Below are 15,415 nucleotides of genomic sequence, written 5' to 3' on the forward strand. Positions count from 1 at the left end.
CACACAGGCACATAGCTTTTATGTTGGGTTGTGGTAATGTAAAATAGATTCTTAATTTAAAAGAGAGGGCTTAGACAAAGAGCACTCCAAAAGAAACCACTTTATCATGATCTCTGATCAATGAATGAAATTTATAGGATTAGAAAAGGTCTCTCTGTGTTCGCACATGAGCAATATGCCATGACATGCATACAATTTTTTTCTACCCATCATATGAAATAATGGTTATTTGCAAGTAGGATAGTTCCTAATTTATTTTTCTAATAATCTAGTCACTGAGTATAGCTATAATATTTATTGATTGTGATTCTTCCAGTTCAATTACATATTGTCAAAACAATCCTTTAGTTGTTCCATAAAACAAAAGAAAAAATGGTAAAGCAGTATTTGCTATACAGAAATAGCACCAAATGCTTCTTAATTATGCAATCATTATGTAATGTTACCAAAAAAGACTGGAGTGTAGTCCACCTAATTTTAGTCATCCAAAGGACAAATTTCGGTCTATCATCTAAGGTAAGATGAAATATTTGTCCTGGTTCAGGGCAAATTTTGGGGGAAAACCTCCAGAAGAAGCCCCCAGAATGCAAACCCCCACGCCACCAGGGTCGGGAAGAATTTCCTCACAGAGGAGTGGAAAAAAACCTGTTTATTTAACAAGCGAAACCACACCCCAGCACAAAAAACAACACCAGATGACAAAAAACCTCTTTCACTGTTCTGAATGGATGACAAACTGTCTTGGGGTGACTGTATGATGCCTATATCCCCAAATCGTCTGTTTTGTTAATGTTAGAAAGTCTCTCCAGCGAGTGGTCGCCCAGTTATCAGTCTCCAGTGCTGGGGAATGACTGCTGCAGGTCACAGAGTGCAGACTTCTGGTGTTTCTTGGTGTTTCCCAGGTCCCCGTCTGGAACAGGTTCAGATGGTATCCAGGAAAGGGAGAGGGGGAAAAAACAGTCCAGGGAAAAAATTGGACTGCCTAGCTGAACTAAGTAATAAGTAAAAGCAAGGGCGAAGAAAAAAAAGAAAAGAAAAGAAAAGAAAAGAAAAGAAAAGAAAAGAAAAGAAAAGAAAAGAAAAGAAAAGAAAAGAAAAGAAAAGAAAAGAAAAGAAAAGAAAAGAAAAGAAAAGAAAAGAAAAGAAAAGAAAAGAAAAGAAAAGAAAAGAAAAGAAAAGAAAAGAAAAGAAAAGAAAAGAAAAGAAAAGAAAAAGAGGCAGAAGTGAACGAGCAAGCAAGCCAAACCATCCAGCCTCTCCTAAACACAGACCATGGGGGAGGTGAGCTGGCTGATAACAAGACAAAACAAACCTTCACTTTCAGAGTCAGTCCTGAAAGCACAGGACACAATACCAAGCATAAACAGAACACACGATTGGAGATACAAACACCATAAAGTCACCCTAGGACAACAACTTTCTGAAGACCAGAAAATCACAGCATCATCAAGGCTGGAAGAGACCTTCAAGGCCATTTAGTTGAACTGCCAACCCAGAACCACTGTAATCACCCCAAAACACATCCCCAAGTGCCATACGCAGATGCCTCTTGAACATTTTCAGACCAGTGACTCCATCATCTCCCTGGGCAACGTATTCCAATGCCTAACCAGTCTTTCAGTGAAAAAAAAAGAGACTAAGCCCACCTCACTACACCCTCCTTTCAGGTTGGTGATGCCAACATCTCTACAATAACTATAGAAGCTGATGTTTTGATGGTTGCTACCAGCTCATGGTACCCCAGATAGCCCAAAATGATCCTGACAGAGCTATTAATCTGTGTATGATTAGATTTTTTGTAGAAAGGGGTGGAAAGACTTGCTAGGGAGCCCTTCCGCTGATGCACTCTAATACAGAATATTTTTGAGAGAAGGAGTCCAATCCAAATTTTTCCCCATATATTTGGGTTGGTTTACAACTTCAAACATACAAAAATCTTGACCTGTCTCTCAGAATCCTAACATTAAGTTTAAAAAGGTGAGCATTTAAAAAAAATTGTTTCCCTTTCTTGGTTTCTGAACCTTTTTGGGTACTGTGCCAAGACTTCAAATGTATCTTAATGAATGTGAGGGTTGTAATTAAAATACATTTACTTAATGTTTTTTAGATCCTTGATTAGGATATTCCTATGATAGAAGAGTGTTTGCATGGTGAATCTTGTCTACAGGAGCAGGAATTCAAGCAAAACACAAAATATTACAGAAATAACTGCTAAAACTACAAAATTTTTGGAGTTCTTAGGAATTTGAGCAATTGTACACTGGTACTTGAAAGAGGCTGAACTACTGCTATGAAGTAGCACAGTTTACTTCTTTCTGTGGGTTCTGGGAGCTGAGCTCCCTTACCCAATCTCAGTCAATCTTTCTGGTCACTGGCCTCTGTTTTTGGCCAGGACCATGACAGAAAAAGCAGTGCACCCAGAGTAATGCCTTAAACTTCTCTCACCTTCTTATGCACACTACATAGAAAACAAAAGGAATATATCGTCCTCAACAAGGAATTAACAAAATAAATATATTTTGACCAGAACCGATTAGTATTTAATTCTGAGACAGAAAAGAGAGCCTGTTTGTGATTCAAGAAATTCTTGTGTGCTGTCAGAACAATATTTCAGGTAAGCAGGTTAGCAATGGGGTGTCTTGCAATATCTAAAATTTTCATTTTCTTGAGATTCAGAATAATTACACACTTCTGTTCTCTGAGGTTTTGTGAGCAATAGCAAATAAAGCAAACTCAAATGTTTTCTTTCACCTAGACAGGTGTTACTGTAAGCTAACAAAAGAAATACCATAAAAAACCATCCAGAGAATAAACACAAACCTTGCTCACTAAATAGTCATTTGACATCCCTTTTCACAGAGTTTGCCCCTTGAGCAAAGATCTCTGTGATAAGGATAAATTCACATTGTAAATGCTACTTTTTAGCCAGCTATATTGAACTGTGCTAAAGGTAATATTTGTAGTTAACATTACTGTGCAAATTTCTTGCTGTTTTTGAGCTAGCTAGAAAGACAATGCTGCTGATGTTTCTATCAGAGTAAGATTTCTTTCCAAACTTCTGCCCATATTTTTCAAAGTTACTAGAACTTTTAAATTATTTTTCTTCATTTTTTGCTGATTTTGCTTTGCTTGAAGAAAAAGCTTTTGATTTACATTTTTTTGTGTGTGTTTATCCACGAATTTTCTCACTTTTAGATTTAATCATCTTCCCCATGCCTCTGGGAAGAGGAAGTGAGCAAGAGTCTGTGTGGATCTGAGCTGCCCACTGGGGTTAATCCACAACATAATTTTTTATGGTCAGCCAAAGTGAAGAATAATGCCTTAAATTCATTCCAGCTTTGGCTATTACTTGAAATATAAAATTTATATGAAGTGAAGCTCAACACCAGATCCAGCCTGTTCTCTAATTTCTGGTTATAGAAACGAGAATGTGAATGAAGGTAGAACGACATTGATTTCCATTGTGATTTACACAAACCAAGGGTATTCTTACAACAGGTCTCACTGAAATTGCCCAATAAAAAAATGTAAGTCATAGACATATTCAGTATTGATGATAACAGTAGATAAACAAAAAATGAAGTAACCTTCACTTTTGTGGCTGGGACAGTCCAGCTTGGAAGGACATAAATTTTCTTTCTGCAGAGTACTGATGACTTTTCTGTGGCATGTTGCAATAACCGACTTGGGTAGAGGATCCTGTTTAAGTGATAGTATGTCAAGAGTCAATAAAATACTTAATCACTACCCTCCTCCTGTGTTTTAAGATATTAATGTTTCTGTGTTCCTGTTCTTGACATATTTTCTTGTAGAAATGTTACAGTCAAAATTTCAAAGGGGAAATCTAAAGCCTGCTACCAAATCTGTGCAGTCCATATTTTCAGAGATAATCACGTATTTTTACTCACTTGTGGGCACAAACAGTTTAGGCATCTCATAATCCAATTTTGACTTATGAGCACACAGCATGCTTCCAGAAATGTGCTTGCATGTGTAATTAATAGATATGGGGTAATGCTTACAGCTCCTGCCAAAGCATTCAACAGAGAGCACCCTGGAGAAGGAGATGAAAGCGACCAGAGCGGGAGCCAGACAAATTGGAATATGGGGCAGCAACAGCAGGAGCCCAGAGCAAATGAAAAGTTAATGCAACATTCCTGGGAACAAGATGGGGACTGTATGCCCGGCAGGGCTTAGAACAGGTCCTGAGATTGGCATGAAACAAGCTGGTAATTGTGAATTACCAAGATACTGTTCTGTCTCGGGATTGGTGGCAACTCTGTAAATCATGTTTGCTTTTCTGTCATGGTTTATGATGTCACTGGAAACCCTTGATGGAAATACAAGCTCATAAGCAAGATTTCCTCTGTTTAATCTCTATCTTGTGTACACAATCAACAAATACTTGTTTACAGCAAGTCTGACTTACATCTAATACATTTGAACTCAAGGACCTCCAGAGATGAAAAACAAAGCAATAATCTACAGCTTTCCAAGCCCACCAGAATACCTTGTCACAGTGATGGAGGGTGGGTGGGAGTGCATTTCTGCCTGTGTGTCAGAGAAAGAAAAGGAAGGTGGACAAGTGCAGGGCTAGGTTAAGATATAGGAAGCAAAGAAAATATATTTTGAAAGACTTGCAGTCACACAACTCCTTAAAGTCTGTGTGAGATATTTGGCTAAAATCCATGCAACACTGAAATTTGAGGGGAAAGTCTTTAGCCATGATATAGCTGTGATATAATTTAGTTTGAAAACTTAATGAGAGAGGGAAAATAGCATTTGGGGGGCAAGGCATTTGCATAGCCCACTTCTTCTGCAGGTGTCTAATTGGTAGTGATACCGGTTTCATTAGAATACGCAGCAGGTTGTGGAGCTATCTAAAATGTCACTGAAGATAAATGCATTTTGTTATCAGCAAATGTAACTGCATGCACTGGGAACCAAATGCAGAACATACTGTATGACAATTAAACTGCATCCACGCTTTCATCCAGCTCTACAGAAAGACTGGAACACACAGAATTATTAACACCTTGTATTGTTGCAGAGAATCTAGCTTAAAAGATACAAGTATGGAAATCTAAACTTGGGGCGAGTAAAACCAATCTACAAGCGTTGCTAGGTGCTGTGTTTTCTGCAGTCCTTGCTGAAGAAAAAAAGGCAACAGAATCACAATTTGAAGTTAATGGGCTTCTGTACTTTCAAGACACAATGTAAGAAGGTACAGGGGGCTTATACTAAATCCTGTGTGCAGAAAATTAATTCTTAGATATGCTGTTCTCTTGCAGGTGTGCACTATTTTTGCATGGAAGATTTTAAGGATTGTTGTCTCAGGAGAAAATGGTCTTGGACTGAGAGCAGGTAAGAAATAGAAGTCACAATCAAAAGGAAATACTACTTTTGGACTACTTCTGTCTCTCTACTCATTCAAATTGAGTGTGATAGCAAATATGTATCTATAAAGCAAGTGGAATCAAATACAGTATTGGCCTTAAACCCACAAATATTAGTGGAAGTGGACAAAAGCAACAAACCAAAGTGGAATATGGGATAAACAGGTAGCACAGAGTTGCAGAGTTAAAGTATCTTAAATAAAGTTAATGATATACACCTCTAATATTATTGTTATCTTATGTTTCCTAGACGTTTTTGTTGTTTTTTTTGTCTTATTTTTGAAATTGTGAACACTTTTGCATGGGACTATCTTTCTGTCATACGTTTGTAGAGAACTTGGCAGGGAAAGACTTACGTGGTGGCTGATACTCCTAGGCAATCTGCTTACACATAGGAGTCATTAATAAGAAAGCATCTGGCTATCTTATTATTCATAAAAAGTGGAGTATTTGGGTATTTTGGATGGAACCGAAGAGGAACTTGTTTTGTATTTTTGTTCTTCTAACAGTAAGAAACTTAAAAAGTGTTATCACAGTGAAAAGAAAAAAACCTCTGAGCTCTCAGCATGCTAGGTGTGAACACTGGGATGCATTTCCATCATTTCTTTTAAGAATCGTAACAGTTTACTTGCAGTTCCAGTAATAGAATATATTGTGTGGGTTTTTTTCATTTTTTATTTTTTGGTTCAGGCATTTTTCTTTACCTTCAGGAAATGCACAGAAATTTATAATGCAGAGACAGACAGGCACCTCACTGACTGGTACAAAGGACACCTTAGTACAGAGATGAGAACCTGATAGATTTATTGTGCCCACGTTTGCTGTCAATAGCCAGGGCTGCTCATGTTTCTCCTGGGCTTCTTGGCTGCCAAGCAGTGAAAATCCACTGGAGCTAAATGTGCCATTCCCTCTGAGTTCCCACTAGTCTGAAGATTACATGAGTTCCTTAGGCCACTACTGCTAATTTTCTGCAGGCTTTCCATGCTTTATACCAACCACGTCCCTGCTGTGACCTGCCACAATCCTACACTGCATTATCTATCTTTGAGAAACTGCTATTTTCAATTACACATAGTGTTTCACAGAAACTGTGAGGGTGTTCTTAATCCCATATTTTGTGTATTAATTAGCCAGTAAATAAATATTTAAAGCTCTGTACTTAACAATGTATTACGGGAAATTTAGATTAGTTTTAAAAGGGGAAAAAAAAGGCTTATAGCAGTCTACTGCCTGACTTGATATATTTCTTTCTGTATAACTCCTTCTTTCCTTCTCCTATGCAATTTTTTGAGCCTGCTGGCAGATTTTAATCAAATTTAACAGAAACATCTAGATATTAAAATCATACAAATTTCATGAAGAGAGAAAACAGAGAAGAGGAGAAGCAACCTATTACTACATCCACAGAGAGAAGGTTAAAATGTGTCTTAAGCATTTTTTGTGGGCTGGCTTGGTGGTCCACCAGACAGCCCATGTACCTGGATCAGATAAGCAGCACAAACAGAGCTTGCATCTCAACAGAACCAGCTTTTCTTGTCTAGCCAGGTAGGTAGCAAATGTGACAAGCATTGTGTAAGTGCTTTTCTTTTGGAGTGTGTTGTGTGCTTTTTATTTGTTTGTTTTTGTTGGCAAATGAGGTATTATTGCAGTTAAGAAGTGAGGGTAGAGATGATCTGGGGAAGAGACAGAGTTATTCCTGGAGGCCAATGAAGGGAAAAATGAGAGTATTGTGGAAAAATAAGTATTTTGGGCAGAGGGCAGGCACAGCAATAACTGAAAGGGAACCAAAATCACAGGAAGTCAAATCTGATTAATTACTCTGCCTATGTAACAACTTCTTTTGCATTTACTCATTTATATTCTGTCCTTTTCCGATTCTGAATTTGCACTTTGTTTTTCTATATCGAAGACTATATTCTAAACAGTCAAACTAACCCATTCCCCTGTTTAGCTATCACCATCAAACAAAGCTTTCCCAACTTCATGGAGGACTGAGTGTCTGAACGTATTTTGGTGTCCAAGCAATGCCATAAAAAGTGAATATTTATTGTATTTACAAACTATGGAGAACAACTTTTCTCAATGAATACAGTCATTCTGCCAACTATTCCTGAACAGGCTGTTAATTAAATCTCTGTGTTTGTGTATTTGTAGTAGTTTATGTGCACAGTTTTTAACCTTCTGTAGAATTTATTCATAACTGGTCAGTATGATTATTTTCTTTTTAGTCTGTGCACTTTGATTAATCACCAAATCAGATGGTATTATTTCTGCTCCAAGAATGAGTGACCTATGCATTATAAACAGGAAAAATGCCATGTTTTTTTAATGAACTATACATGAATATCCACTGGTTTTGATGACTCTTGTGATAAAGACAAAAAAGAGACTTTAATAAAGGGCTATGATGCTTTTCACTAGCTGTGAATACTCTATAAATCTATTCTTTCTAGTATTCACGATTCATTCTCTTTCCTGGACTATTCACATGAATAAGGTCTTCCTTGAACAAATGTTTGTGAATAAAAACCCTGTGAGTGTGACTGAAATAAATCAGCAGATATAGCCACAAAGCACAAGCAAATATTTTGTTACTTGGTGCACCTCCAGCTCAAATACAGTGGGAGATTAATCCTGCTGGCTATTTTAGACAAACTGAAGTTCCTAAAAGTAGGAAAGCAGAACCATTGTGTAATCCTTGAAGACAGAGAATTGGAATTTTTCACAGCTGAAGTTTCACAGGAAGCCCAGCCCTGTGTTGTTCATTAGCACACAGTGTGAGTATCTTAGAGTACACATTGCATTTGAAAAATGTATAGCATGTATGATACTACTTGTCACAGTCAAGCAGATTTCTGTTCCCATTGTCTGCATAAAGCAAGAGATAAACAAGAATCTGAGGGGTATTTTTTTTTAATTAGCTTATATTAAATTCTGAGCAATAACAGTGGGTGCACCAGAGTGTACACAAAGAATTCAATTTGAAAATATATTATACTTGTCATGAACTATATGCTCTATGAGACTCAAGAGGAATACTGCTTGGAAAGAGAGTAATAAATTAGAATAAAAATGCTTTAAAATACATAATTATCATGCATTAAGCTGGAAAAACAGGAGATAGAAATATCCATGCTCCGCAAAATGTCAAGTTGAACACCTTGCTGTGAGCCAGACTGCTTAATATAAGTGTGGCTTTCAGTTCTGAACTTCTAATGCATAGAGGACAGCATGACAGGATGTTATAACTTTATAAAAAGGACATGAAAACTGTAACATTTCATTAACATTAAATCAGTTATTAACATGTCTGAAGAATTACATTTTTGAAGTCTGATACTTTGTTCAATGAACACAAGTTAAAATGTCACATGCCTGAGACAACTGCTGTGCTCAATGTCTTAGTTAAGGATGCAAAGTCAAGGGTCTCTGTGTTCATGAATATCAAGGAAAGCCTGTTTTTTTCCCTAATAAAATAAATAAACAAATCTTGCTAAGCTGTGAAGTATTTTAAACTTGAGTAAAATTTGTTCTTTTTCTTTCTGCTACTGAATCATAGTAAAATCTGGCAAAAAGATTTTTTATTACTTCTTTTATGATAAAAATTATTGCCTGAAATTCAGGACTTTTTTTTTAATGTCCATATAGCTGTTTTAAAAAGGCAGTTTTGTTCACTCTGGGCTATGGGTAATTCTCCTTGATGACTCTGCTATTGAAAGATTTCATTATGGCACTGTTATTTGTGAAAATGATGCCTCACTTCATGAAAATAATCCCCAAAGACAGTAAAAGCCATTAGAATCAGACTCCACAACCAAGCATGAAAACCATACCCAAAATTTTTGATTCCTGAATCTAAATATAGCACTTATTGAATGCTATGGAAGCCCAGATAAGTCTGATAAGTCTGTTCTCTTTCTTTCTCTCTTTCTCTTTTTTTTTTTTTTTTTTTTTTTTTTCCCTAAGGATAGTTTGATAAAGTTAATCAGTTTAATGCAATGACCTTGCTTCTAAGACCTAGGTTACTGAAGATGATTTTGTTTGCATATGTAAATGTAATTATTTCCTGTCTGGATGCAGATAGCTGCAGACCAAACCTCAATATGCAGAGTGAACAATAATTCAGGGGTTTAGGTAAGATATCAAAAAAGCTGTACATCCTAATTTGTCATACACATCCATAGCAAAGTCCCCTATGACTGTGCATACAATCACGGTTTCTCCTTTGGAATTTGGTTACTCTTCTATTCACTAGGCAACAGAATAGGGGAAATAGGAGATACTAAATGTCACCAGGATTTCAGAAAGTTGCAGACTATTTTTCTCCATGGAGAAAAGTCTTAATATTACCAGACATGTAGTTTTTAAAGCCAAAGGAGAGTGTTAATGGGATTTTTTGCATAACAGGACAAAGAAATTCAGATGGTTCCACCAAGTACAAAGATACTGCTCAGTGACATTCTGCACAGAATTCAAAATATCATACAACATTGGTTTAATCACTTCAAGTGATGAAGGCTCCTCCAGGTTCTTTAGGAAAGCTTAATTAGTTCTATTTCATAAACAAGCCCTTTGAATTTATCTACCTAAAATTTTCAGCCATAGTTTTTACTGCAACTTTGGTTTCTCCTAGATGAAAAATTATCTGCTAGGATTTTTCTGGTCATTATACTGGAGTGAACATACTGAATAAATTGAGTTTCCTACACTTCTTGCTATGTTTTATTAATCATTCTTTTCCCACTGCTCTCTTGCTGTTTGCTACACTTCTAAAAATGTCAACAGCAGAAATGCATCCAGGAGACCAACATCCATTTACAACTGCAGTGTTCTATACCCACAGGTTGTCCTTATCCTCAGAGCTTTAGTATCTAACTGAGACTTTCTTTAATCTCTCGTGCCTCCAGATTTTGTCTAACATCAATGCAATCCAAAATATTCTCTCATCTCACAGGAACTATTTACATCTTTTTCTCTTGGGTGCATGACTTTGGATTTTGTATTGTTTGCATTTTTCAGATGAGCCTACTTCACCAAGAAATCCATATTAATCCATAAAGCTTAGTTGACTCCAGGAAATTTATTTGTTTGCTTATAATTTGGTTTCAGTCTTAATCAGATCCCAACTTGTGCCCAAATTAGACATGGAACTGGAAGGTCTGCTCTGGGGTACTGATCCCACAAGTGACCTCTTATGGCTTTTAAATAAAACAGACTTTTTTCATACCTTTGTTTGCAGTAAAACTGTCATGAGTGTCATTTTCTTCAATGTACACCTATTTGTTATCCTTACAATTTTAAAATATAGAAATAGTTGCTTTATTAATTTCAGGGAGGGTTTAACAATATGACATTTTGTGAAATCATATCTAAAGCCCAAAGTCAAAATTTGTAAGGCCTTTCAGCATTTAAAATAGGAAGCAACGTCCAAATCCACAGTGAAGAAAGCTTGCATAAGTATTTGCCCTTGGCTGTCTGTGGAATAGGTAAATTTCCCTGGAAACAAATTCAGGGCACTCAACACTGTCCAGACTCCACTTCCAGAACCACAAAATGGAGTTAAAAATAAAAAGCTAATCTTGAGAATCTTGTGCTAATTCTTTTTAGTAAACTAACTTGGGGCATGAAGTGTTTCCAGCTGCTTGCAGCAATAACCAGGCACAGACTATGATGTTTAGACTCTGTCTTACGGAGGGGAGAGAAGGAAGAGAAGGGAACACAGACACTGGCTGCGGTTGAACCAGAGTAGGGCAGTGGCTTGCCCGGGGACTGTCCAGAAAGGCTGTCTCCTCCCAATGGCTCAAACAGAAAATTAAGTTATTTATGTATATGCACCTGTCTGACAGACAGGAACACATCATGAGGGGTTTGCTAGCTTCCAGTTATACATTTTCCAGCTTTTCTAAGTGAGCTGCCACTCCGTGTGTGCTGAAATGTGCCAGAAATATTATGCAGTAACAAAGTCATGCATATAGATTTTTTTTTCCCGTTTTCAAAATTAGTGATTTGAAATCAGTAATTTCAGATGCTGTTGTCAGTTCAAAAATAATGATATGACTGACTGGAATAAATACTGTGTATTAGCCTTTAATTTACTCCTGGGATAACAGCTTTATCTAAGATATATCAAAGAAATCCAGCTGTGACTGTTACTATGAGGAAAATGCATTCTATGATTTTACCAGATTACAAAGAGCAACAAATGGGTGATCTTGGTTTCACCTTGACAAAGACCCAATTTTCCTGTTCTCTTGGAAATATTTTCTCTTCCCAGAGTTAGAATTAAAGTAAAATCTTTCCAAGCACAGACACTTAAGAAAGTATATGTGTATTCTACATGAATTTATGTGCATATCCTGTTCATATTTGGGATGTGGCACTGCACGTGGTTTTAAATGATGTTGTGAATTACACGGTTCATAAGATTGTGATGAAAATTGTCCGAGGGTGTTTTGGCTCTAAAGGTATCTTCTTGTTTTCTTTTTTTTTTTTTTTTCTAACTAGCAGTTGACAAGCTTGTTAACCTAAAAGGAGATGCTGCATCTCACTGAATCCAGCTGTATAAATATTTTAACATCATAAATGTTTTCCCTAGTGCTGCAGCACATGGTGGTTTTAACTTCTAAGCAAATAAGTATAATTCTTCTTTCATCTGGGAGGGGAGGTAAGAGAAAGAGAACAAATATTTTTAGTAGTGAAGGTAGGTGAGGCTCAGTAAGGTAAGAAACCAAATGATTATTTAACAAATGACCAGCTTGGTGCTTCCGCTAATTTTGTATTCCATTTTTAAGTCCCACTGGGATGCTAAGGTGCATTTCTGGAATCTATTCTTATTTTTAGTGACTGCAGGTATGTTTCATCTAGAGTAATTTATACAATCATTGGTAATTCCTGTTGAAAATAATTTAATTCAGACAGAGAATCTTGCTTTCAAAGTAAGAAATTGCTGCTAGGTGCTATTAATTTTCAATGAGATGTTAAATACAGCCTTCAAGCACAATTCAGAATGTGCTTTAGAAAGAAGAAATAAAAATCTGAAGAAGATATTAGCAGCTTCTGTGTAAACTTTGGTAAGGAAACATGCTGCTCCAGTTTGCATCATCAGAAAAATACTTATTTTGAGACAATATTTTTATAGCCAAATGTGAAGGGTTTGTTATATAGCTTTCAGGGCTACTATACAACAAGATAGAAGTAACATTTTGTGTGATAAATGTAAAGCTTTACAGTGGCAAATCCTTACATCTATCTTTGCAGAACACTCAGCTTCCTATTCACTTGTTCCAGGAATGGCAATGTCCCACCCCATGCCACAATCTTTCCCTCTTCTGGGAAAGTCTGAGGTTTTCACTGACTCAACGGAAGCACCACACACCCTCAAGAGGCTTCTTTGGCTGTGCTTTCTGCCTACACAAATGAATGAGTTTATGAAGTGGAAACCTCTCTGATTTTCACTTCACTAATCTGTACCAACCATACAAAACTATAAAATCTGTGCTTTTACACAGTTTTCAAATTATTCATTTTGTTGAATTAAAGTCTCACAGAACCGAGAAGCCATTGTTTTAGCATTACAAACTGCAGAATACACTGAGGACCCTTACCCCATATGTCTGATATTGTTACACTTTATGAATAAGAACTCCATCTAACCAGTTACAGAACAGTCCTTAAATATTGATAAAACACACTTTTTGTGTACTTTAACCCAGGGAAAGCAAAGGTTTCTGGTGCACTATTGCAATACCGGCCTTTTAATACCATATGACTTGTGATAAATTATTGACTACATTTTTCTAAATAATACATCCTCATCAGTTCAAGAAATTCAGTAAAGCATGGTAGAGCCATCTGTCACTAGCTTGAATTTGAATTGCGTGGTCCTGTACATTTAGAAAACTGAGCACTGCTGGCATTTAACTAAACATTTCTGGAGTAATGAACATAACCCTATTGCAAAATACCCTAAGTTGCAAGAAATTTGATCCACACACAGAAGCAGGGCAGACCACATCTAAACCTTTGGCTTGCAGGATTATGAATTGGATATCCTTGCCTTCAACCCTGACTGTGGCTGTGTTCTGCTGTTCACCTGGAGGGACCTTGGACATAACCCATTACCTCTTGTCTGTCAACAAGACCTTTCACTGGTGCCATGTGGACTTTGCTTGGAGCTGTGCCCAGGTCCTTGGGGGCACTGTTTGTCACCCAGATCCCCTCAGCTCATCCTCCTGTGCCAGGACAGCCCTGATATTGCTACTCCCTTCTCCAGCCTGTACCAGATGACAGTTTGGACAGCACAGCCTGCCTAAGGGAAAGCAAGGGATTCTGACTGTTTTCTAGTTTCATGTTTTGAAAGCTTTCATCTTCATCTTGATGTTTCTTGCTTGCATTGTACAAGAATGTACAAGACTAAAACACAAATTTAATAAAATAAAACCTGTCTACAAAGATACTGCAGTTGCCTACCATTACACCTGTTTACACATGTAGTCTGTTTTCCAGGTACCAGTTTCAATCCTTTTTCCTACCTTATGCTTCTCTTCCCTCCTGAAAAGGAGTTCGGCCCTGAAACTTCTGGACTAACTTGCTGGTACCAGATATTCAACTATAGAGGAAGGTTAGCAAAATTATCTTCAACCTCAACCTTCTTTCCTTTAATAACCAAAATCTTTAATAACCAATTTTTCTGCTGCATTGACCAAAATAATATTTTTTTCTTGTGTTATTGCCACTGAGGAGAGACAGCTCCCAGTCTAGGACAGTTTTTTCTACTTTAATGCTTTAAAGTATAGTGGTATATCACAATCAGAAGCCTTTGATGCTCAGCCTGTTGTCTTTCACTCATTTTAGCTCAAATGTGACTGAACCAATCAGGATTTCTCAGTTTCAGAACCTCAGCTCCTTTGTTATTAAAGGGTGCCTGCTTAGCCTGGCATCTCAACAGCATCTTTGCAGTGTTTGTGATTCCTCTAATGGACATTGCATAACACTGGCACGAGAAAATGTTTTGCCTTTTTGATTCATTCCTGACAGCCATTGTTGAACTTTTCCCATATTCCTTTTCCCGTGTTTATGGGCTACTCTTCTCCTTCTTGGAGCACTCTACCTACCCAGCTAAGCTTGTTTGTTCACATACAGAAACCACTTTCTCCTGAAGGGCCTAAGAGGTGTGAACAGGATCACTGGACTCACATTGATATCTTCTACACATTTTGAGAAACTGTTTATGTGCAATGCAGAACCCCACTTCATGAGAGTCTTTTACTGTTTCCTAGAATGCTGTAGAAGCTCCAGCATGGCCAGCATTGACTTTTCTTCACACAAAAAAATTCTTCCCTCTGAGGTGCATTAAAACCAATAAATTACTGCATATTGTAGTATCTTGTGCTGCACTGTGGGAATTATTTAATATTTTTCTTACTGTCTTAGTGCTATTTCCTAGCACTGTGCTTTTGTTTTCTATTTGAAAACTGTACAAGGCCCTTATAACTCTGTTTCAGTTTGACAATGTTTTGGTGCTGCATTGAAATTAAATAAATGGATTTCTCTGTCCAGCTCCCCAGTGCTTGGTGCCACTGATGCTTGCAAACATCTATAAACTTTGACTTTCTCAGGAATTTCTTATCAAATTACTGCATGTTGCCACTGGCATCATAATGTTTTCTTATTCTAAAACACTATGACTTGGTCATGCTCATTCAGCACGATGCTTCTGCTTTTCAGTGTGACAGGGGTTACAATGCCTCCACAAATCATCTGGAATGCAATTTTTCACTGATCTAATAGCATAGTTTCAAAATGAAGCAGTTGAAAGGATGTCATCCTTTATAACAGATTAGATATTTTGGAAGAATGCAATAATAAATAATCTATTGGCATAGGTCTCAGGTCACGTGATGAAATATCCAAAAACTATTGCATCAGTGTACTACAAGAGTTATATATATTTCTGTGCAGGTACATGTATTACAGCACAAAGGTCTTACCTGTTCCTATATCCATAACTTCCATAGAGA

The 15,415-nt window shown here is 37.1% G+C and overlaps 1 protein-coding gene across 2 annotated transcripts in view; it reads right to left on the reverse strand.

The window, feature by feature from the left end:
• The window catches only part of NKAIN2 (sodium/potassium transporting ATPase interacting 2), a 514,810-nt gene that overhangs the window by 144,287 nt on the left and 355,108 nt on the right, over nt 1-15,415 (reverse strand). The gene's annotated exons all lie outside the window — the stretch shown is intronic.

Source organism: Sturnus vulgaris, chromosome 3, assembly GCF_052056855.1.
Source record: "Sturnus vulgaris isolate bStuVul1 chromosome 3, bStuVul1.hap1, whole genome shotgun sequence".
Taxonomy (NCBI): Eukaryota; Metazoa; Chordata; class Aves; order Passeriformes; family Sturnidae; genus Sturnus; species Sturnus vulgaris.